The sequence below is a fragment of the Parasteatoda tepidariorum genome, chromosome 2, assembly GCF_982258835.1.
Source record: "Parasteatoda tepidariorum strain Cologne lab strain chromosome 2, Ptep-v5.0, whole genome shotgun sequence".
Classification (NCBI taxonomy): domain Eukaryota; kingdom Metazoa; phylum Arthropoda; class Arachnida; order Araneae; family Theridiidae; genus Parasteatoda; species Parasteatoda tepidariorum.
Window position 1 is genome coordinate 77224021 of NC_141756.1, and position 26051 is coordinate 77250071.

The 26051-nt window shown below is 28.5% G+C and overlaps 1 protein-coding gene across 4 annotated transcripts in view; it reads right to left on the reverse strand.

The window, feature by feature from the left end:
* LOC107454120 (cubilin-like) overlaps window positions 1–26051 on the reverse strand; it is a 338300-nt gene that overhangs the window by 81003 nt on the left and 231246 nt on the right. Inside the window, exon 1 of one of the 4 annotated variants that reach the window (XM_016071191.3) lies at window positions 3464–3844. The exons of the other annotated variants lie outside the window; for them this stretch is intronic. The gene's annotated coding sequence lies outside the window, so the exon portion shown is untranslated. Of the gene's footprint in view, window positions 1–3463; window positions 3845–26051 lie in introns of those variants that run through there. 4 annotated transcript variants of the gene reach the window in all.

Consider the following 26051-nt stretch of genomic DNA (forward strand, 5'->3'; position numbering starts at 1 on the left):
TGTACTCGTTGGCACAAAGTATTTAATGCATATCCATTTGTTTTTTAATCTACTTCTACAGAAGGGATATTGTAGGTCACTTTCTACTCTTTTTCTTAATGCACAATGTTTTTGATGCCACAGTCAAAATTTGCATATTCTCAACTTTGTTGGTAGGCAAGTAGTTTATTTATTGTTTAAATTTCTTGGTAGAGATCTTTCGAGCCAAAGAAAAATGTTTTTGGAAAATGGAGATTTTCAAAGAAACTTACTCTGGTCTATGTTTATTTTGCAACAAAATAAGATGGGTTTAAAACATAATTTTATATACTCAGTTACACCAATCGATGTGAAAGCATAGTGCGTTTAAACTCCATTGCCATTTACACTTTTATAGATACAATTGTGTATTCAAAACCTAATTTAGATTAATAAAACAATGATATTTTATTTTCGAGGTTTTGAATAGAACGAAAAATAGCTTTTAAAATTTTTCTAGCGTTATTTCCATACAAATTCTTCTTTCCAAATACAAGAATTAATTTACTTCATGGAAGAAAATTTTATGCAAGCGTATTTATCAAGATTTCCATTTCCAGTCATGAATTTTTCATCAGGTGAATTGTGATAACATAAATCCTTTTCCTTAACTGTTTAAAGCATCAATCTTTAAAATATGCAGTAAATATTTCAAACAATGCATTTAAATTTAGTTACAACTGATTTCAAAACATTGTAGACACTTTTGTGACAAAATATGATCACTTTCTTTTTCAAAAGAACTTTTACTTCATTAATTTTTAAATTGTTGCTTTAAATTTTATACTTTGTGACAGAAAAATCACATATAAAGAAAGATTTCATAAAATGCTTTTCGGAAAATCTTAAGGTTTAATTTTAACTCGATACGACTTTATTTCCACAAATCATGGAAAATTTGTACCGTATTTCACGTAATTTTTTACTTGATTAAGCTGAATAAATTTTTGTAATTTATGTTTTTTTAGGTGATGTTTTTGAATATTTAACTAAAAAATGAAACAGTCACAGGTTTTAATAAAAATAAGTTAAATGTTTCTGTGTTAATACTTAAATAATGGAATACAAATAAGAAAAAAAACAAATATATTTGTTACTTTTGGAATTTTGAATCAAATTACGATATTGGATCATATTACACTTTGAGTGCATCATTGCGAAATCCGTTTCACTATAAAATCTATTTTAACCTTAAAATATACCGTAGTTTTTACAATAATATTTATTTAATTGAAGTGATTTTCCGATAATTATTACTATAAAACATATGGTATATCAGAATTTTTGTTCCGTAATATGTTCCGGTAAAAATGGAATTTATGGTTAAACGTACTGTCTCCCTGATTGCCGGTACTTTTTATCGTAATTAAATCGAAATTTCCTACTATGTATGCCACTGGCTAATTGAAAATTCCGGATCTTGGCAAACTGCTGATAACTCTTTGAAATGCTCACTGCAATAAGCCTAACAAATGACGTCAGCAGTTCATAAAGAGCCTACCACCAATCAGCCTACAACAAACACGCTATTTAACATTTGGAGCGTTTTAGACCAGAATATCATTAAGTTTGATTCAACCTTTTTTTGGTGCTAATTGTAAGTTCATGTCATTGTGCATCTTAAATTTGATTACACTACACGACCGTTAAAATTGGCAAAATCACTATTTAATTTAATACTTTATTAAGGTTGAAGAATATCTGTAGTATATTATGGCTTAACTTATTGATTAAGTTATGTTTAACCTATTGGTATTTGAAGGCATGGTTTCCGTATGTCAACCAGTTGTTTTATCTCACTTACTCCCAAAATGAAGCCTATAATAACCTATAGTATGGTCAGATTTTAAATGTGCTCTTCTCTTAAAAGAAGTGCAATTTGCTTAAACTCATGATTTGAATTTGAATTTACGGTTTGGTTATTATACTGTTCATTATACTGTAAAGCACTTGTTGCTCTGTAAAATTTTAATTTTTTCATGCTTAAAACTGTAGCTGAAGAAAACATCTCGTTCGAAGAGATCAACATGAATATATAGGCGAAAATCATGAATCAAGTATAAGTTACATAATAGTTTCAGACGAGCATTGGAGACTTTTTAAGCATAAAAACAGGTAATAAGCTGATGCATTTAATTTGAATAATCTATTTGTTCAGTAATTTTTTACAGTGTCCTTAAAAGAATCAATTTATATTTTATAGTAAAAGCTGCTTTGGCAAAAGGAAAATTTGTTATTTCTTATTTTATTAAACTCGCGTTTCATAAATTCGCTGAAATGTCACTTAACATCTTTGAACTTTTAACACTTTTTTTTATTTATTTCATTTTTATATATTTTCTAAAAAAACACGACTAATGAACATAAAAGTGATTTTATTCTAATTTTTTATAAATTTCAAAAGACCTTTATGTACAAATTTTTTTTCTAAATGGTACTAATTTATTCATTAATACTAATTTATTTATTGAATCAAGGAGCATTTTTTATGAGTTTTGTTTTATTTCATGGCTATCGATTATTATCACATACATATATGTATATAACCACGAAATTTTTTTCCCAAGAATGTTGCTTTCTGAAGTGAAAAAGTCAGTCTTATTATATCTTAAGAAATAAGTCGATGCGCAGCCAAAATATTTTACAGAATATGATAAACAAATTTAACATATATTTGTAATTCATATACTTATTTATGTTATATTTTTCTTAATAATAATAATAATATATTATATGAATTTTAACTAATATAATTTTAAATTTCTTAAGGTGAACATTGAAAAATTATTTGTAAGTATTTTCTCAAATACGCATCTCGTAATATATTAATTTAATTAAATTTATACTTAAAAATTAAATTTATACTTAAATGACATACTACTTGTAAGCACATTTTATTTTTTCTTTCATACATATTCATGACAATTATACTAAATTGTTTTACACATTTGCACCATACATAAATTTTACTGTAATCATATACTTTCAGTTTCATAGTGTAATATTTTAGAATAACCTATTAAAATTTGATCGAATATAACTACCACAAAATTGTTTTCACATGTGTGCATTTGTATCAACAAAAAAAAAACACATTCCTAATTATAGTAATAATTTTGAATTAAAATGTTAAAAATGGGCTTTGGCTATTCATAAAATAATATGTGAACTTCTTAGACAAGCAACATTAAATTCAAAACCATAAATTAAACCAATAAAAATAACATTTATATTTAAATGTCATCATTGATTACGTAACATTTTTTTAAGATCATCGTAACGAACATTCAATTTTTCGAACAATAAATCAACCAATAAAAATAACATTTATATTTAAATGTCATCATAGATTACGTAACATTTTTTTTAAGATCATCGTAATGAACATTCAATTTCTCAAACAATAAATCAGTGTCATGCGCATATAAAATGTTAAGTAATTTACCTGGAGAAGCTTTCACTTTGAAGAAGATCCCGGAAAGCGACAGATAAGAAGGAAGGAGGTGAAATAAAGGAGGAAAAAAGATTGATGGCGTATCCAAGAGGAGAAAAAAAAACAACAAACTCTTCAAACTTTACTCTTCCTCCTCCTCGGTCCCTTCTTGGACTTTTTCCCGTTTTCACTCTTTTCTTCCGAAGTTTTCCCCATCAGGTAGTCTGCATGTAGACAACAATGACGATGAGGAAAACGATGAGGAGGATGAGGATAAAACCTACTGCAACTAACAACATGATGCTTTTTGAATGATTCAGAAGAGGATGGAGAGCCCAGGGATCTCCTTTCGATGCTGCTCCTCACAAACCCTCGCAAAACACCCCGAAAAGCAGGGTTGCCGCAGGGCTGCATCCTACCTGCGAAAGACTCGCCAAGGGAAAGTGCGATTTAGGACAAAATGTGGATTCAATTTTAATTATAATAGATGAATTAAGAAAAAAATATTGAAATTTGAATATGTTTGAAATTATGTGCGAAGTAAAAAAAATCCGGATTATTTTATGGTAAAAAGCGCCGGAACTTTGGATGCGTCATTGGGAAATTTCCTTACGAAAATTTTGCAGTAATATTTAGTTAATTAGAGTGATTCAGTGATTTTATGGTATTTATTACTGTAAAAATTACGGTATGGGAGATTTTTTTCTCCCTAAACATGTTCCGGTGAAAAAGGATTTTTCGGTAAAAACAACCGGTATTCTGAGTGGTAGTAGTTTTACCATAATTCTTTATATAGTGAATGAATGGATTTCAAATATTGTGGAGAAATGTATTTAAATAATGTTTAAAGATAAGCTGGGAATGATTTTTTTATAATTGTGCATTTCAGTCAAGAATATTTATTTCAAGGGGATCCGGAAGCACAAACATATATTTTGGTTTGAGTTTTTTGATTACTTAAAAAAAATACGTAATTGTGAAAAGAAAACATATATGAGAAAGAAATTACAAAGCTAATGTATTTAAAATTCAAAACTAGGTATTTTAACGCTATGTGGGACACAGTAATGTTCAGGAATTATAACTTTTTTTCTAGTACTTAAAAGATAATGAGCTTGTTTGATATATAACAAGTAATATTTTTTTTTCTCTACCCAAAATTTTAAATATAGTACGTGATTTTAAAATACTCTACAAAACAATGCAAAAGACTGGATATTTAATATTTTAAACTGAAATAGAATCGAAGTAATATTCAGTACTAGTAAATTCCAGACTTGAACAAAAACTATACATTTAATTTAATGAAATAAATGTGTTTGATATGAAAATAGTTCTTACGAATTCTAGACATGAATATACATTTCGGTACTCAAAAATATAAAATATTTAAAAACCTGTCTTTATTTGTAAAAGCTATTAATTCTACATACAAATAAATTTCATCAAATTTTCTTTATTTTTTCAATATAAATTGAATTTGAAGTGAGCAATAGGTTGCTATATATATAATTTGATCACTTTATATTAAATGCCTATTAATTGTGAAGAATTATTGTAATAAATTGCAAAATTTTTTATTGTTAAGATAAAAAATAAAGGCATTCAGGATGAAAAAGAGGTCAGAATAAATTTACTTTTATCGTGAAACCCCCTCCTTCAGGGAAAAAAAGGAGAAAAAGAAGAAAGGCTATAATTTTTAGTACCCTGAGCCAGGCTAAAATTTGAAATTTTTATATATATTTTCATAAAAAATATATATTGTCAGTCATAAGAAATATATAAACATCAGTTGCCTGTGAGGCAACTGATGTGTGATGGGGAGACTGTCTATGACTTGCTAATGCGACATGATCTTCTGGACTTGGTCTAGGGCTCTAGACTAAGGGGATAAGCAACAACAACAACGACTTAAAAAACTTTGACATACAAATCTGAAAAAAATATTTTAAAAGGTTTTAGAAAAAATGCAATTTTAAGAAAGTTAAGTAAAAATGTGCCAATTTACATTATGATTCGAATGATGTCTTTCAAAAACTTGTAAATCATATGAGTAGTTTTCAGATAATTGAAACTAACCTGTGTATCATGTCTAGTGAGATTAAAGTTTATCCTACTCATAAATTTATATTTATTGCCATTAGAAGTTTCCCCTTAAATACATATTTAAAATCTTAAATTTTTTATATATATGATCAATTTCTTGGTAATTGATAAATATACTGATTATTTCCTTTTTATGATTTTTTAAGCAGTAACCAAACTTAAGCAACTCTTAATTAAATTAAATATTTAACACTATTAGAGAAGTAAATCAGTTTTTAATTTTCGTTCAATTAAACAACTCAAATTCAATTTGTGATTAAGATTGATCCTACGACACAATAAAAAATATTAGGATGAGAAATTTTTCAACAAATGAACAGGTCAAATAAGAACGAAAATAATTTTAGAAAATAAGAAAATCATGATTGAAATTCTAGTCTAGTTGCTAATTCAAATAAATCACATTCTTATTGCTAATTAAAATAAGTCAAAGATGACGAATAGAGTATTTCCATAAATCATATTCATTTAAACATTAAAAAGGCAATTGCATTTAATAAAAACATTGCACCAGCGTGTTTAAGGTTAAGAGATACGAGTCTGTTTCGTGTGTTTGATCGCCAAACTGCCGCCAAGATAATGGAGTCGCAGGTAGAAATGTCACAAGACTATAATGGAATTCAGGTTGTCAAATATCTGGAGAAAGGTGTAAAATAAAATCGCTTCAATACCTGTAAAGATATAATTATGACCAAAAAAATTATTTGGTTTCTGATTTTCAATAATTTACTTTCTTAGTTGAAAATTATTAGTTTTAGAGGAAAATTTTATTGTCTTGATCTTGAAAAAAATATTAAAATAAAGTAAATGATGAATCAAATCATGTTTGAATTATAATTTTAAAATGTGTAATTAAAGATAATATATTTTTAAATTGTCAAAAAATCTTCTTAGTATCATTCAAAAAAATATTAATCATATTTTAATTTAATTTTTTCCACTTTCTTTTCACCGTAAATTCATGTAAAAACAAAACTAATCCGTGTTGAAAAAAAATTCCGTTTTATACAGTTTTCCGTTTTACGCACATGCATTTTGTACTACGGAGAAAAATTTCAATCACATTAAAATATTTAAATAATCTTATAAGACTTGTAGACTTAGGAAAAATTCAATATAGCTTTGCATTTATATCCAATTTATATGCAATTATATCTTTAAATTTAATATTTTAATTTAATTTATTTATTTTATTATAATTGAATTTTCATCGCTCAAATCATTCATCAACTCAAAGCACTTTTCTTTTGTTTCAAATTAATTTTCTCTGCCCGTTAGATTAATTACATTTAATTGAAAGTTTCCTATTTAAAACTGGCAAATTCATTATAGCGAAGAGAAAGAGCAATTTGGGATTAACTTAAATGGTATTAACGCAGTATTTTTTTTAAAAGAGGGGGAGGAGTTGAACTAACCCAGGGGTAGCCAAACGTGGCAGGCCTGCCACAAGCGTTACGTGAGGGATTTTTAGTGATACGTGAGCCATCTTAAAATGAAAATCAAATATCAATATTTTTTTCACATTTTTTTCTTCCTTTTTCAGGAGCATGAGTTACTTTCCTATTACTCTTACTCATCAATCAGCTTTGTCAAAAGCAAATATTATTCTTCGCTGATAGATGTACTCCTTAAAACTATTACAAGATTTCTTTCTTAGATTTATCGCAGAAAATGTGGAAAAAACAGCGAAAATTATAACCATATCATTAGTGTAAATTTTATTTGTCTATGTTGTTATTTTTACTCGGAAAATTTTTGTTTCGGCTAAAAAATAAAGTGTCTGAGGGAATTAAGTGTCTTCCTCTTGGTCATTGTAAATCAACTTCCATGCTTATTTTATTATAATTGAATTTTCAGCGCTCAAATAATTCATCAACTCAAATACGAATTATGAATCAAATATTAATTTGATTTCTTACAATGTAAGAAAAGAAAATATTTTAAATTTCTGATTTTACATAATTATTTCCTTAATTTTTTTAGCAACGCAAAGGTTTTTTCCATTTTTCTATTATTTTATTTCATTTTATAATTACCAAATACACGTTCGTTGTAAAGGGCAAAGACTGAACAATAGATGAGCAATAAATCAGCACTGAACAACATTACGAAATTTTGACCAAATATTAAAGGCATGTACCATCATCACAAATAGAGGTGAAATATTTTTGTTTTAAATTTGTTATTGCGTATTGCCCTACTGACTTTGCGTTAATATTTTCAACAAAACGCGTTTTTGTACATCTCATAAAATAAAAAAAAGAATAACCACATTCAATATCATTTGGTATGATGCTCTTCCTCGAGGCCAAATCATGATAATCAAAATTCATCTATTGTTATCCATTTCGAAGGGTGGTAAAAAACCTCATTTCATAATATCTCTGATAAAACTACGCAGCATTCGTGCCAAATAAACTAATATAATAGTTTGTACTGCTTTTAGTATATTTGGTACCAATGAAAACTGAACCAATTACCATAATATCAGTAATACCTTTTACCAAAATTTATTTAATATCTTTGGTGTCAAGAAATAATTTAGTACTTTTTTTCTAAACAAATAAGTGCTATTTCTTCAACAATTTTGCTTTTCAGCACATATCCCAGTTGAGTTAGTTTTTACCGTTAACTATTTAGAATTATAGAAGAATTTTAAACGCAAAACTATTAACAAAATAAACACGTGGTTTTTTATAAATTTAGAAACACTAACTTGGTGACATAGACCACCTATTCTACCACTTAAGTTCATCTCACATAATGAGCACAATATAATTAAATATTTAACAACGTGCCATGAAATCTTTTTTTTATTAAAAAGAGATTTCAACTAGCAGGCATCAATGAAGTTATCTTTTAAGATTTCTGATAAAACAGAATCATATATAATTTAATTTAAAACAATGGCATCTAATGAAAAAAATTCCGTTTTTCAAAAGATTCGATATAATTGGATTGGTGAAATCAAGCGCGGATCAGCCAATAAGGTTCGTCGCACACGTGTGACGTCGCTTGCAGATTTCTAATTAAATCTGATCTGTAAATTTATTCAGCGTGATAGTAAACCCAAACCTTAAAGCTGGTTTCACCAAATATAACAAATATAGTACTATTAACTTTTTTGAAAGTGTAAGGAAAGAGGCATAGTTTAACCGAATCGGAAATTAACTTACCATTTCGAAAAAGAAAAGAAAGAGGAATAATTTAGCCACATCAAAGACCGATTAACTAGCTTTTTTTGAAAAATTTAGAAAATTATAGTTTAGTTTCTTTAAATTGATGCTTGATTAACTCACTATTTTGAAACAGGATGCAAAGGAGTTCTGTTTAATCAAATCGAGCTAAGTTTAACTGATTATTTTGAAAAAAGTAAGGGTTAGTTCCACCAAGCTATGGTAAACTCACTATTTTGAAACAGAAAGAAAAATATATTAAGTTAACCCAAGAGAAGTTCGATCAATTTATTATTTTAAAGAAAAAAAAGTAATCTTACTTTTAAGAAATTATATATATATATATATATAAAAAATATTTTATGTTATAATATGTTACATGTTTATCTGTTACAAATAATTTTTGAAAAATTATTGCTGAATTTACCCTGACTCCTTGGAAGATTTGAAAATATTGATAATAATAAATCATTTCTGAAATTAACAATTTAGCAAGATCCTAGATTAACGAAATGTAGGAAAATAGTGATAAAACAGTGAGCTCGTGATTAACTCACTATTTTTAAAAAAAACGGAAGTTTTTTTTTTTACTATATCGTGGTATGCCTAACTCACTATTTTGAAAGAGGAACAAAAAAAGGTTAGTTTTACCAAACTATGGTACGATTTACTCAATATTTTGATGAAAAGAAGAGAAGAAGATAACGGAAAGGTAGTAATATCGAAATTGACCATCAAAGTCTTTTTTCATTTAACTAAAAAATCGCATCTTAAAAATATTAATGCCAAATGTTCGTCTTTTCTTGAAGTATTTTTAAAGGAAATGGCTAAATAAGATACCCAGGGGCTTTCGGCGATTTCAAATTATTAATTCCGATAAATCATTTCTAGAATTTACCATTAAGTGCACTTAAACTCATATGAAGAACTTTTTTCTATGCATATTTTCTTAATGTGAATGTTTCCTTTTAATGTAATGGCCACAAAATTTAAAACTACAAGTATTTCCATTTTCAGTTATTTTTTTTAATTTTATATTCAAAAATAGGTTTGGCTTTTAGGTTTTAATTCACTTTTTAGATGTTTAAGAAGCCTTGCAGAATAGTTTATTAAAAATCCATTAATTAAACAAGCTCCAGACTATTTCCATTTGTTATATTTCTCAAGATTTCGAATAGCTCCAGGGACGACAACTTTCTACGCTTTTTGGAAAATTTATTCTAGGGGTAGTTAAGTTTTTGCAATAATGCCCTGAATTTTCGCACTAGATATAAATTATTTAGAATTTCTTTTGGAATTGTTCTTTGTTTCAGATCTCACAAGGTTGAGGCTTATAAAACTTTTTAAAAATTGCTAGAAATTCAGAATAATCTTTTAATTTCAATAGATCACCACTCTATAAGAAAGCATTTTGTAAAAAGCGTAGTAATTGACAGCCTTGGAGTAATAATTTTAAAAAAAAAAAGAAAAAGAAATGTAGTAGTTTAATTCTGACAGGATTAAAGGCTGAATTTCATTAAGAACCATAGTTTTTTTCTCCTCAAGATAAAAGGATGTTCAAAACTACCAAAATATGATGAATTTAACCGTAATTTTAACTCTATAGAAAAAATTAAAAGTTCAGTAACTCTTACTGAAGCTTTTTGGTAAAGATTTTAAATAATATATGGTTTCATAATATGAGACAAAATTTGGTAATTGTGGCAAATATATAATGATACCATACAGCGTGGTATGAAAATCATTTATTCAGTTAAAATTACTTTTCAGTTTTGTATATTTTACTAAATGCGTATTAATGAGAATGTTTAAAACGAGAATTTTTTGAAAACATATGAACGACAACCAAATAGATGGTTTAAATACTGCTTATCTTAGTTGTTTTAACCAGAATTATGCTTTTCTTTTTTTTTCAGAATTGTCATTAAAAAAACTTTTTTTCAGAAATGTACGGTAATTTTATCGAGATTTTTTCCCCGGTGCAGAATAAATTGAAACATATTTCCCCTTTAAACATATACTAAAAATTTTTGAACTAGAAAATTTGCTTATCATTTTAAATGCAATTAACAAATGAGAAGAACTATTGCTTGTGCCAGATATTTTGAGAAAAAAAAATCGAATTAATTTCAATCAAAAATTTTGAAACTCAATCTTATAAAACATAGCCATGGATTCAACACTGATATCAAAATCCATACTGAATCAGAATAAACAAATTACTTCGGTTACCAAAAACATTCATCCAATTCAAATAATTAAAATAAATATATAGCACTGTGTAAACCGATGTATAATGCTTACAAAATAAATCGTGACATACTGTTTCCATAACATTATGTTACTTCCCTTCAATTATTCAACAAAGATGAAAAAAACTATTACTTGTACCACATATGTTGAGGGAAAAAATCGAATTAATTTTGATCAAAAATGTAAACTCAATCTTATAAGACATAACCATGGATTCAACACTGATATCAAAATCCATACTGAATCAGAATAAACAAATTACTTCGGTTACCAAAAACATTCATCCAATTCAAATAATTAAAATAAATATATAGCACTGTGTAAACCGGTGTATAATGCTTACAAAATAAATCGTGACATACTGTTTCCATAACATTATGTTACTTCCCTTCAATTATTCAACAAAGATGAAAAAAAACTATTACTTGCACCACATATGTTGAGGGAAAAAATCGAATTAATTTTGATCAAAAATGTAAACTCAATCTTATAAGACATAACCATGGATTCAACACTGATATCAAAATCCATACTGAATCAGAATAAACAAATTACTTCGGTTACCAAAAACATTCATCCAATTCAAATAATTAAAATAAATATATAGCACTGTGTAAACCGGTGTATAATGCTTACAAAATAAATCGTGACATACTGTTTCCATAACATTATGTTACTTCCCTTCAATTATTCAACAAAGATGAAAAAAACTATTACTTGTACCACATATGTTGAGGGAAAAAATCGAATTAATTTTGATCAAAAATGTAAACTGAATCTTATAAGACATAGCCATGGATTCAACACTGATATCAAAATCCATACTGAATCAGAATAAACAAATTACTTCGGTTACCAAAAACATTCATCCAATTCAAATAATTAAAATAAATATATAGCACTGTGTAAACCGGTGTATAATGCTTACAAAATAAATCGTGACATACTGTTTCCATAACATTATGTTACTTCCCTTCAATTATTCAACAAAGATGAAAAAAACTATTACTTGCACCACATATTTTGAGGGAAAAAATCGAATTAATTTTGATCAAAAATGTAAACTCAATCTTATAAGACATAACCATGGATTCAACACTAATATCAAAATCCATACTGAATTAGAATAAACAAATTACTTAGGTAACCAAAAACATAATCCAATTCAAATAATTAAAATAAATAAATAGCACTGTTTAAACCGGTGTGTAATGCTTACAAAATAAATCGTGATATACTGTTTCCATAACATTATGTTATTTATTCTGTATTTTATTTGTTATGTTTTCAACATTCTTTTTCTCACTTGAAAGCGATTGCCTTATCCAGTAAAATGTTTGACTTAATTCTCTTAAAAGACCAAATTACGTTTGAGCTCAATGTTTACTTATTTTTCGGATGCAATTATAATTATTACATTTCTCGCATACTTTTAAAAGAAAACAGTTTTCATGATAATAGTGTAATAACTATTTGCTTTATATGCAAGCATTATTTGCTTGATATTTGAATTCTTAAAGCTCTTCAAACCATTAAAAGTATATAACATGCAAGTTACAAGTGTCGTTAAAAAAAACTATTTTATTTAAAGTTAAATGTTTTATATGGTGTAAAATATTTCGATTAGCAACGGAAGGGATGTACGGAAGTTATGTAATTTAATTCGTTACCGATGGTTCGTATATGCATCCGATTGCCGTGTTATTATCTTCATTATTCAAATAAGATATCCAAACATAGAAATAACGTTTCATTTAACTACAAATTTCTTAAAAGCACACTTTAATTTCAACCATTAAAATTATACAACATGTAAGTTACATTTAAGTTTTATATAAAGTTAAATGTTTCAAATGCTTTAAAATATTGAGATTAGCAACGGAAGTTATGTAATTTAATTCGTTACTGATCATCATCATCATATCTGGCTAGACAGCCCAGGGTGGGCCAGTGCCTTCCTTTGAATTCGAATCCACTTCTCTCTACTTTTGACACTTGTTCGCCAGTTTTTCTCCTTTAGAGTAAGGAAATCAGTCTCAACTAAATCCAGCCATCAATTCGTTACTGATGGCTCGTATATGAATCCAATTGTGGTGTTATTATCTTCATTATTCAAATAAAATATCCAAAATTAGAAGTAACGTTTTATTTAACAAATGTAAGTAATATCTTAAAAGTTCATCTTAATTTTAACAAATTAACGTTCTTTTAACTCTATAAAACCTTCAGAAACAATAAATACTTCTAAAGCTGATTTCTACCATTATAAATTCATTTTTCTTTTCATTTTGAATTTCTCTCGTTGCTAAGTAAATACGAGTATGACTGTTATATAAATTATTCATGAAGCTGACTTTTTGAATTCTGTGTCAACTTCTTTTGTTTTAGTTCTTAAGAGTACCGATTAATTCTAATTTATCAACGTCCTTGTTACTTAAAAAAACTTGTAAAAATTATCATATATTTCTCCTATTAATCATGGAGATAAAAATTCTGGTGAAATTACCATGCTGTATGTTAAGAACATTTCGAGTTTTAAAAAAAATATTTAAAAAAAATAATAAAATAAATTTTAAAAAAAGTAAAAAAACATAAATCTGGTTAATGTAACCGAAATATTTACAAGTATATAATTTTCCACTCGAATTTTTAAGGTTTGCCGCTAAGTCTGGTTTACAGAATTAAAATTCCGACTACTACACATTTGGTAAAAAATACAAAACTAAAAAATAAACTTAACTGAATAAATGGTTAACCAAATGATAAAATGACCAAATTTTACCACATTTACCAAATTTTGTCTAATATTATAAAATCATATTTTAATGTCAATTTTACAGAGCTTTTTGATGTTCCTGTTTTACCTTTCTATACCATACAGTTTTACCTTACTAAATTTAGAATTACTCTGGTATTTATAGGGATACTTTTTTTAAGTGTACTCAGTAAAACAATGTAGTAGTAATTTCTGGTTCTATGATGAAATTTTATCATTTACTTTAGTAAATTTTATCAAATAGAAATAAATTTTAGTTTTGTAGTTTTAACCATATTTTTTATTCAATGATGAATTAGCAAATCTAAATATGAGTATATAGCTTTATAAATTCTTCTTATAGTGATATATTTTAAATCTACACTACGAATCTTGGTTAATTAAATTCAATTCCAATTTTCTATTTCTTCTTAAAATTGTACATTAATTATAACTTATCGACGTCCTTGCCGCTTAAAAAAAGGCTTGAAGAAAGCAGTAAAAATTCTAAAATCATTTAGAAATACTGAATATTTCCTGTATTAGTTCCTGTACTAGTTATCCCTCTATTAACAAACTAGTTCTTCTTTTCATTTTGGATTTCACTCGTTGCTAAACTAAATGTGACTGCAATATAAACCCATATTATAATTACGATATTTCAATTCTGCATCGCGTGAATCACAATAAACTAAATTCAACTTCGTTTTTTCACTTCTTAAACGCAAACAATAACTCTAACAGAATAACACTCTTTCAACGGAAATATATCTATATATATAAAAATCTCTTGTCACAGTTTTAGTGGTTAAACTCCTCCTAAACGGCTGGATCGATTTTGATGAAATTTTATATGTATATTCAGTAGGTATGAGAATAGGTTTATAACTAATTTTTTTTCCATTTTTTGGACAGATTTAACGTATATTTTAAATATATCTTTATTTAATCATATTCCAATCCAAACTAGACATAGAAACCTGATAAATCAAAAAGTAATATTCACGCACGTTGCAACAATTCACTTTAAACTCTAATACTTATGCTCGCCCTTAAAAGAAGAGCATCAAATATATTTGCAAGTATGTGAATAAAGGCAGTGATATGGCAGTATTTCGAGTTGAAAATACCAATGTGACCGCTTTTCCAGTGAATAACAACGACGAAATAACGCTCTACCAAATTGGCCGGTACATCAGCTCCAGTGAAGCTGTTTGTCGCAACTTTGGATTCCCTATTCATGATCCTACCGTTAGTCATTTAGCCGTCCATCTTGAAAACGGTCAGCGCGTATATTTCACGAACGAGACAGCGATTGACAGAGCTTTAAATCCACCAAGAACTACACTCACCGAATTTTTTTGAATTGTGTAATCGTGCGGATGCGTTTGATGCCTTTGCACAGACATTACTCTGTTCAGAAGTACCACACTATTTCACATGGGCTCAAACAAAAAGAAATGGACTTCCCGCAAGCAAGGCACACCGATGAAGGCCGTTGTCCCGGTTTATTCAAATCAAACGCCTTGGGGAGAGCATTTACAGTCAATCCAAGGCAGACTTAGTGCTTTTATCTTCGAATGTTGTTGGTTAATGTCACCGGCTCATTGTCATTTCAAGATATACGTAAAGTCGATGGACATCAGCATCCAACGTATAAAGATGCATGGCTTGCACTCGGCTTGCTGGAAGACGACAACCAGGTAGAATTTTATTTCTTTATTTCAATTAGTAGCAAAATGTATGCTTTCTATATATTCCTTGCATTTATAAACTTAATTTATTATCTTTTTGATCCACTACTATTTTTAAAAAAATTAAGCATATATATTAATATGTAATACTATTGTAGAAGTACGCATAAGCTTGATTTAAATACAGCGAATATTTCTGTCTAAAATTATAATTTAAATTCCGCTTAACTACCGCAGGGTAAAATCATCCTCAAAAGGATTAAAAGTTGGCAGGTTTGCAATAAGCAGTATCTCACTTCTCACGCAGTTTTCGGAAAAATTTCGGCCATTATTATTGTTTGTACATCGAACGCCGTTGTGACGTTTACAATTATCATTTCCGTGTAATTATTATTAATTTGCAGTGCTGTAAATATTAATAATAATTATTAATATTAAGAGTATTTCTACTGTATTATTCTGAAGGAAAAATATTGTGAAAGGTAGGTTAAGTAATAAAAGATAAATAAACACTTTACTACTATGCTGTTTTTCATCATACGTTTACAAATATCATTTTACTATTTAAGTGTTATTCTCAAGTAAATTTTTATTAATTTATTAATCTGCAGAGCTGTCATTATTCATTCCTATTTTATAAATAATTGATACAATTATTGATTTTAAGAGTAATTCTGCTCTGTTATTTCAAAAGAGAAATATCATGAAAAGTATGTTAAATTAAAAAAGTGTGTGTGTACTTATGTATATGCGTTAGAAGTTATACTTTTTTGGCGTATGGAAAAAAATTTAAAATAATAAAAATGCTGTAATGATCAAATATAAATATTAAAATCAATCAAAAAGGTATTATTTAAGTAAAAATATATATTTTTAATTAATTCCATTCTATGGCTAACTTTATCCTGTCGTTTTCTGCGAGCGCAGCTCACAAAGTTTACTCTCATCCAAACGCTCCAAAAGAATTATAACTTAAATAAAATATAAATAAATACATAATACTTTTTTTCATCATTAAGTAATTTAATTTTTTTTAACAGCAAACAATGCCAAAACGACGTAGAGGGGCTTCTTTGGGCCGTAAAACATGTCAAGCTACATTCATGCAGAATGCAAGAGCCGAGAGAAACGCAGAACAAATCCAGCAAGACAATACTGATGCACGTGAGAGCATGGCACGATTGCATCAAGTAGAATCAGAAGATGCACGAGCTGACCGAAATGAAGAAAGAAGATTGGAACAAAGACGATCGCGCCGACTCACATTTAACAGACTAAGAGTAAATGAACAACAACGCCAACAGGCACATCGATCTTTTAACTCTCAGTCTTTCCTGCGCCTAGCATTCGAGTATGAGCCTAATGTTGAATATTATGCTCATTCAAAAGTCATAATTGGTGCTATGGACAAGGAATGCCTGCATTGCAATGCTCTTAAGTTCAAAAATGAGCCAGCCGGGATGTGTTGCTCATCAGGAAAGGTACAACTACATGTAATTGATACACCACCTGAACCATTAAAGGGTTTACTGTTTGGCACGAATCCAGATTCAAATGTGTTCCTGAAATCAATTCGGACATTCAATTCCTGTTTCCAAATGACATCATTCGGAGCAACAGAAATAGTTAAAAATAATACGGTATATGGTCAACAATTCAATTCAACATTTAAAGTCAAAGGTCAAATTTATCACAAAGTGGGCTCATTGCTGCCAATGCCAAACGAAGCGCATAAATTTTTGCAAATCTATTTCATGGGCGGCAAAGATGCGCGCGTAGACGCACGTTGTGAATACAATCACCTCAATTCATTTTTTGCCAAACGCATCGTTGGTGAGCTGGACGCTCTATTGAATGAGCACAATGAATTATTGAAAATATTCAAATCACACTTGCCTAAATTACAAAGTGATCATCACGCTATTGTCATCAGCCCTGATAAAACACCTGTTAGAGAGCATATTCGTAGATTCAATGCACCTGTTGTTGACGACGTTGCTGGAATCATGGTTGGCGATCGAACAACTGCACGACAAATCGTGATTCGTAGAAGAAATAATAATCTCCAGTTCATTGCTGAAACACACCGTTCATATGACGCTCTCCAATATCCGCTAATTTTTTGGAAGGGACAAGATGGATATTGCGTAAATATTAAACAACGTGATCCCGCAACAGGTACTTCATTCATTGTGGACTTGAACATTACTCATTTAACAAAGAACTTAATTAATTTCAATTTATCAAACTAAACTAATGTTAATTAATTTCAATTATATTTATTAATGATTTATAATTATTCATGAATTATTTATAATTGTATTTTTATTATTTATTTATAATTATATTTTTATTATTTATTTATAATTATATTTTTATTATTTATTTATAATTATATTTATTAGTATATATTATTACAGGAGCCGAAACAAACAAGAATGTTAGTGCGAAGGATTATTATGCGTATCAGTTGATGAATAGACGCGGTCAGGACAACATCATTCTACGATATCGTGAGCTTTGTCAACAATTCATGGTCGACATGTACGTGAAGATAGAGAGTGAACGACTACGATACTTGCGATATAATCAACAACAGCTGCGTGCTGAAGAATACATTCACTTGCGAGACGCTATTGTCAGCAGCGCCGATGCCGCCGAAATTGGTAACTCGGTCATTCTACCATCATGGTATATAGGCAGTCCACGTCATATGCAAGAATATATCCAGGATGCTCTGGCTTACGTGCGCGAGTACGGACGACCGTGTTTGTTTATCACGTTCACGTGTAATCCTAAATGGCCAGAGATTACATCATTGCTTTTTCCCGGCCAAAATGCAATACATCGTCATGACATTACAGCACGTGTATTCAGACAAAAGTTAAAGTCTTTAATAAGTTTCATTACGAAATTACAAGTATTTGGTCCTACACGTTGCTGGATGTATTCGGTTGAATGGCAAAAGAGGGGATTACCTCATGCGCACATTTTGATTTGGTTAATCAACAAAATACGTCCTGAAGAAATCGATAGTGTAATTTCTGCGTAACATGATTCATGGCCCATGCGGCAATTTTAATCGTTTATCGCCGTGTATGGCAAATGGAAAATGTACCAAAGGGTTTCCTAAAAATTTCACTAACGATACGATCACAAATGTTGACGGATATCCAATATATCGTCGAAGAAATTCCGATAATGGCGGACAATCGTTTATTAAAAATATCAGCAACATCGACATTGACATTGACAATCGTTGGGGGGTGCCTTATTCACCTCTACTGAGCAAAACATTCCAAGCTCATATTAATGTAGAGTTTTGTAGTTCAGTGAAGAGCATCAAATATATTTGCAAGTATGTGAATAAAGGCAGTGATATGGCAGTATTTCGAGTTGAAAATACCAATGTGACTGCCCCTCCAGTGAATAACAACGATGAAATAACGCTGTACCAAATTGGCCGGTACATCAGCTCCAATGAAGCAGTTTGGCGTATCTTTGGTTTCCCAATTCATGAACGGGATCCAACCGTTATTCATTTAGCCGTCCATCTTGAAAACGGTCAGCGCGTATATTTCACGAACGAGACAGCGATTGACAGAGCTATAAATCCACCAAGAACTACACTCACCGAATTTTTTGAATTGTGTAATCGTACTGATGCTTTTGGTGCTTTTGCACGGACATTACTTTACTCAGAAGTACCACACTATTTCATATGGTCTCAAACAAAAAAATGGATACCCCGCAAGCAAGGCACACCGGTTGAAGCATGTCCCGGTTTATTCAAATCAAACGCCTTGGGGAGAGTATTTACAGTCAATCCAAGGCAGACTGAGTGCTTTTATCTTCGACTGTTGTTGGTTAATGTCACCGGCTCATTGTCATTTCGCGATATACGTAAAGTCGATGGGCATCAGCATCCAACGTATAAAGATGCATGCCTTGCACTCGGCTTGCTGGAAGATGACAACCAGTGGGAATGTATGCTTGCTGAAGCAGCATTGAACTGTACTGCTAAGCAAATTCGTGTACTATTCGCTATAGTATTAACTACATGTTTCCCGGGCAGAATAGAAACTTTATGGGATAATCACAAAGATTCGATGACTGATGATATACTGTATCACCATCGCACACGTTGTAACGATCTAACGATAGCATTCAGCGATGCTATGTACAATGAAGCACTGATTGCTATTGAGGATCTTTGCATTACTATTGCCAACTTGCCTCTCAGTCATTTCGGTATGCTTTCGCCAAATCGAAGTGCATCTGATTTTTTAAACAATGACATGAATCGTGAACTTCATTACAATACAGTAGAAATGGCAGCTATTGTGACTCGCAATGTTCCACTGATGAATGAGGAACAAAGGAACATATATGACCGCATTATGCTCGCAGTTTCGGCAGGTCAAGGTGGATTTTTTTTTTTTGGAAGCACCAGGTGGAACTGGCAAAACATTTATTATTTCGCTAATTCTCGCTGAAATACGATCAAATAATGGCATCGCGTTGGCCGTTGCATCATCTGGCATTGCGGCAACTTTATTGGATGGAGGCAGAACAGCTCATTCAGTATTTAAGCTGCCACTAAATATTCAAAACAACCCGGACGCAGCGTGCAGCATAAAAAAGCAATCGTCTATGGCCACAGTGTTGAAACACTGTAAAATTATCATCTGGGATGAATGCACAATGGCTCACAAACATTCGCTTGAGGCGTTGAATAGGACATTGAAAGATATAAAGAACAATGACAAATTATTTGGCGGCACTCTGCTACTCCTTTCAGGTGATTTCAGGCAAACACTTCCCGTCATTCCGCGTTCAACGTACGCTGATGAGATCAATGCTTGCTTGAAATCATCTCCACTGTGGTATAATGTTGAAAAAGTTCAACTAACAGTAAATATGCGAGTCCAAATGCTTCAGGATCCATCTGCTGAAACATTCTCAAAACAATTGCTAGATATCGGTGATGGAAAAGTTACCAAGGATGAGACAGGATGCATAAAATTACCGGAGGATTTCTGCACAATCATTGATTCAAAAGATGCTCTCATTAACCTTATATTTCCCGATTTACACACGCAATACATTAATCATGAGTGGCTTGCAGAAAGGGCGATTTTAGCAGCAAAAAATGTGGACGTCAACGAATTGAATCTGAAAATACAACAGTTATTGCCAGGTAACATGGTGACATACAAATCCGTTGATGCAGTTTGCGATCCTATGGAAGCTGCATATTTTCCAACAGAGTTTTTAAAGTCATTGGATTTACCAGGCATGCCACCGCATAATTTAGTACTTAAAGTTGGATCTCCTGTTATTTTGCTTCGTAATTTGAACCCACCACAGCTGTGCAACGGCACGCGATTGGTCGTTAAAAAATTAATGAACAACGTTATCGAAGTCATTATTTTAAATGGAAAATTCCGGGGTGAAAGTGTATTACTTCCACGAATCCCTATTATACCCACAGATGTGCCAATTCAATTTAAACGCATTCAATTCCCCATTAGATTGGCATTTGCAATGACTATTAATAAATCTCAAGGCCAAACAATGTCTGTTTGTGGCTTAGATTTGAGCACACCATGTTTTTCACACGGACAATTATACGTGGCATGCTCTCGAGTGGGTAAACCATCCAGTTTATTTGTGTTAGCAAAAGACGGAATGACAAAAAATATTGTACACTCCATTGCACTAAGAGATTAATATTGTTTACTAATATTTTCAGAATTAGTTGTATATATAATTTATAAAAAAAAGTTACAATAAATTTAAAAAATTATTATTTGGTGTGTTGTTATTTTCACCTTCCGTCATCGTTCACAGCGCTCCATGCCACTGCCACTCACATACCACATACGCACACACTTACAATAAATAAGATATATTTTCATACTCTAGAAATAAATCATATGGCAAAACAACGTTTGCCGGGTCAGCTAGTATATATATATATATATATATATATATATATATATATATATATATATATATATATATATATATATATATATATATATATATATATATATATATATATATATATATATATATATATATATATATATATATATATATATATATATATATATATATATATATATATATATATATATATATATATATATATATATATATATATATATATATATATATATATATATATATATATATATATATATATATATATATATATATATATATATATATATATATATATATATATATATATATATATATATATATATATATATATATATATATATATATATATATATATATATATATATATATATATATATATATATATATATATATATATATATATATATATATATATATATATATATATATATATATATATATATATATATATATATATATATATATATATATATATATATATATATATATATATATATATATATATATATATATATATATATATATATATATATATATATATATATATATATATATATATATATATATATATATATATATATATATATATATATATATATATATATATATATATATATATATATATATATATATATATATATATATATATATATATATATATATATATATATATATATATATATATATATATATATATATATATATATATATATTAGCATGGACTGCATTCAATGCTAAGGTAAATATGGTTTTTCCATAAATCTTTCTTGTAATTGATAAGTAAACTAAATTCAACTTACTTAAAAACGAAGTATGATTAGCTTAATTTAATATTTTTTTCAACAATATATATCAACCGAAATTGGCACTCTGCATGAAAAAATCATGCATAATAGAAAGCATTACAGACAAAAAATATTTCTTTAACCGTTTCAAAGTTCGATAACGTTGCTAAGGTAATATTTTAATTGAACATAGAATCTTTGCATCACCCTGAATTATATAAATATTCAATTTTTAACCTGTAAATTGCAGGTCAGCCGTAGCCGAAATAATTTAAAAATTTTAGCAGTAATTCCCCATCACTTTCTTTTAAAACAGAATATAAATTACATTATTAAAAGTTTTTCAATGGAACTCTAATTTATGACATGTTCGAATGGACATGTCAATCGAATAATTCCATATTTTTAATAAAATTAAAAATGCCAAAAATTGTTATAACAACAATCTACATTACTTAAACTTAAGTATTTGACTCATAAAAATAGCTTTAATTAAAATTATTGTTTTTTTTTTAAATTTATGATTTCATTATTTTCTTTCATATTTAATGAGGCACATACTTATTAGGTAAACTAAAAGGAAAAGAGGCATAATTTCCTTATTGAAAATACTTAATTCCTCTTTCAACGTAAAGCTTTCAAAATGTTATTTTGTCCAGAAATTTTTAATAGCAACTTTTACTTTCTTATCTAAAAGCATTTAAACTTTGCAAACGGTTAGTAGAACTATTGGTCATTAATAGAATCATCTTTTATAATTCATTTCTTTTTAAAAATAAGTTAAGCATCTTCATCTTAATCTACCAACAATAAAAGAATTGATTTACTTTCTTAAAAAAAATTCTACGAATTACGAAATTGAAAAGAAAAAAAAAATATTTAAAAGATATGAAAATATGCAGTCAGTATTTTCAGTAAAAAAATAATATTTAATTTTGCATTAAAATTTGAAAATATATCTTTGCATATTTCATGTTATATTTTATTTAATATTTGTAAAAAATATTTATTATTTTTTTCTTATCAGTATAATCAGTAAAAGTTTTTAATCCTTAGTCGGGCAATATAATACTTCCCATTGAGAAAAAACTCGAAAATCTTACTAAAAAAACGGAAATACTAAAAAAATAAAAATAATGTTTGTTAATTTTCCAAATTTAGAAAAACGATGATTTGATTTTATAGATATTAGGAATACAGATATTATATTCCATAGAAAAATCAGTTATATTTAAGTAATCTTACAAAATGATACTCTATAATCAAAACCGGTCTAAGGTCAGAAAATATAATTTAAGAAATAAAATAAAATTTACTTAAATTTCAAGATGACATACGCGAAAAGTCTGTTACCTCTAAAAATTTTCCTGATCATTTTTTTAGGTATTTTGAAAATACTTATTCGTCAATTTTTATTCAAACATTTCCTTCGTCATTATTGAAATGTAAAAACAAATTTTTGTTTGAAAAACTGCCTAATTACGCAAAAAATGTAGAAATGAATAAATGCGAGTAACTATAGGTTTGTAGAACATAACTTAATAAAGAAAAAAAAATTCTGAATTAAAAATTTAATTTAATGAAAAGTTGTTACTCATTGGCCACCAAGCTTCGGCACATATTTACTAAAAAATACTGAGAAATATTTTGGTCTCCCACAATAAGCCTAAAAAATCCTTCAAAATAGTACATTTTTATTTAAGAAAAAAATTCATTTAAATAAAATACTAATTACAGTTTTCAAGTTTAAAAATGTAATCGAACGTGAAAACTTCTGGAATTTACTTGATATTAATATTAAAACTAATTTATATAATTGATATAAAGATTAGGAGGAAAAATGTAATTATGCATATTTGTCAATGAAAATTAAAATTTTCATATAGATTTTAGGAGATTACTAAAATGTTGCATATAATTTTTTTTTCGCCTACACTCTATAATTCATAATTTTGAACTATACATTTAAAATTTGTTTTATTTTAATGCTTCCAGGAAGAGAGATTATTAAAATGGACTTCAACCTTCCTCCTCTGAAAAATATTAAAATCTCTTTCAAAAGGTCTTAAGGTTTTCAGTCAAAACAATGTCAAAAATTGTGTAAGCAGAGTGAAATTTTTTATCAACTTGAAATTTTGGATTTCGATGAAAAGGTTTTACGTGTGATCAGAGCCGGATTATACCTTTCGTAGGCCCTAGGCATAGCCGTTTTAGGGGCCCCTCCCCTCCTTCCCCCACTCCTCCCCTCTTTTCAAAATATCAGCTAAAATTTTCTTGCATTTTTTTTTTTACATTTTTGTTAATATAGATTTTAATTTACAAATTTGTTTATCGAACTTTAAGATAAATTGAATTTCGATAGTTATTAAAGATAAACAAGTTTATCTTTAATAACTATCGAAATTAAAGATAAACTTGTGAATACTTTTCCTAACGTTCACATTGCATTAAGAATATATTTGTCGATTCTTGGATCAAATGCAGAAAGATCTTTCTCCAGATTAAAATTGATAAAAAATTATTTGCGTTCAACAATGAATCAAGATCGTTTGGCATCGCTCGCACTTATGTCTATCGAATACGACATTTTGCGTAGTTTGGAATTCGACAGCATAATACAAGATTTCGTTGAATCCAAAAATCGCAAAAAAGGTAATATATTAGAACATAAGATTTAAAGCTAAATTATTTTTGTCAACAAATTTTTTTTCTCCCAAGTTTTTCGTAGGCCCCTGAATTTCGTAGGCCCTAGGCACGTGCCTAGTGTGCCTATTGGTTAATCCGGCCCTGAGTGTGATACACCGTGCACGATTCTTTTCCTTTAGACATATATCGGATCCAAAAATGCAAGTCAGTGGGAACACCTGTCGCAGGAATATTGGTGAAACTCGAAAGAAAAAAAAAAGAAAGAGACATTTAAATTTTGAAAACTTTTAAGAAGTGTTTGCTTGGTTATGTCGATTTAAAGGACATGTAAATAACCAATGAATAATATAGATTTATACAGATTTATATAACTAAAATATCTTTGAACTAGTTAATTATAGAAGAATGATATAATGTTTAATTTGCTTAACAGTCAATTTTTGTTTCAGTCCGTCAGCGCAGTGTAATATTAAATATTTCGAAACAGAACTGATACGTATAAGTTATTTTTTTCCACTTCTTTTTAAAAAGCATTACAAATTTCACAATTATTGGTAATTTAACTGAGGCTTTATATTATGAGGCAATATATTTGCTTATTTTTAATAAATGATGTTATTAAATATTTGTCTTTTCAATTTGTAAATTTTGGAGAAAGAATCAATACTTATGCAGCAAAGTGAATTAGATTATTTTTGAAATTAAGGCGGGCACACAATATAAATGCATAAAAAAAAAAAGCATATTCCATACAAATCGGGACGAAAATTGTACGAAGAAGTTTACGTTAAGTTTCCTTATAGGAAAAATGGAGAAAAAAAATAAAAATATTTATCATGATAATAATATAATAATAATAATATTTATGGGAAAAGAAAAGAAGAAAAACAAGTTTATACTGTCATTAGATTTTTGAGGCTATTCCAAGCTAAAAGTTTTAGTGCTGCCATCTAGCGTCAACATAAACGGATGATTTTACAACATAAAAAAATGAAATTTGGAATTAATTAAAATATTTATATTAATTAAACATTTTTGAAAACTATAATAACAAATTAAGTTTTCTATCAATTAATATACAATTTATTCCTACCAACCTTGTAAGTTTTATTCTTTTAATATGATTTATAGCTTTATTTGATTATAAATTAAAACACAGGAAGAAAAATAATTTGCGAATTATTGAATTATTTTTTTGACAACATTTTATTTTAATCATTTTTCTTCGATAGA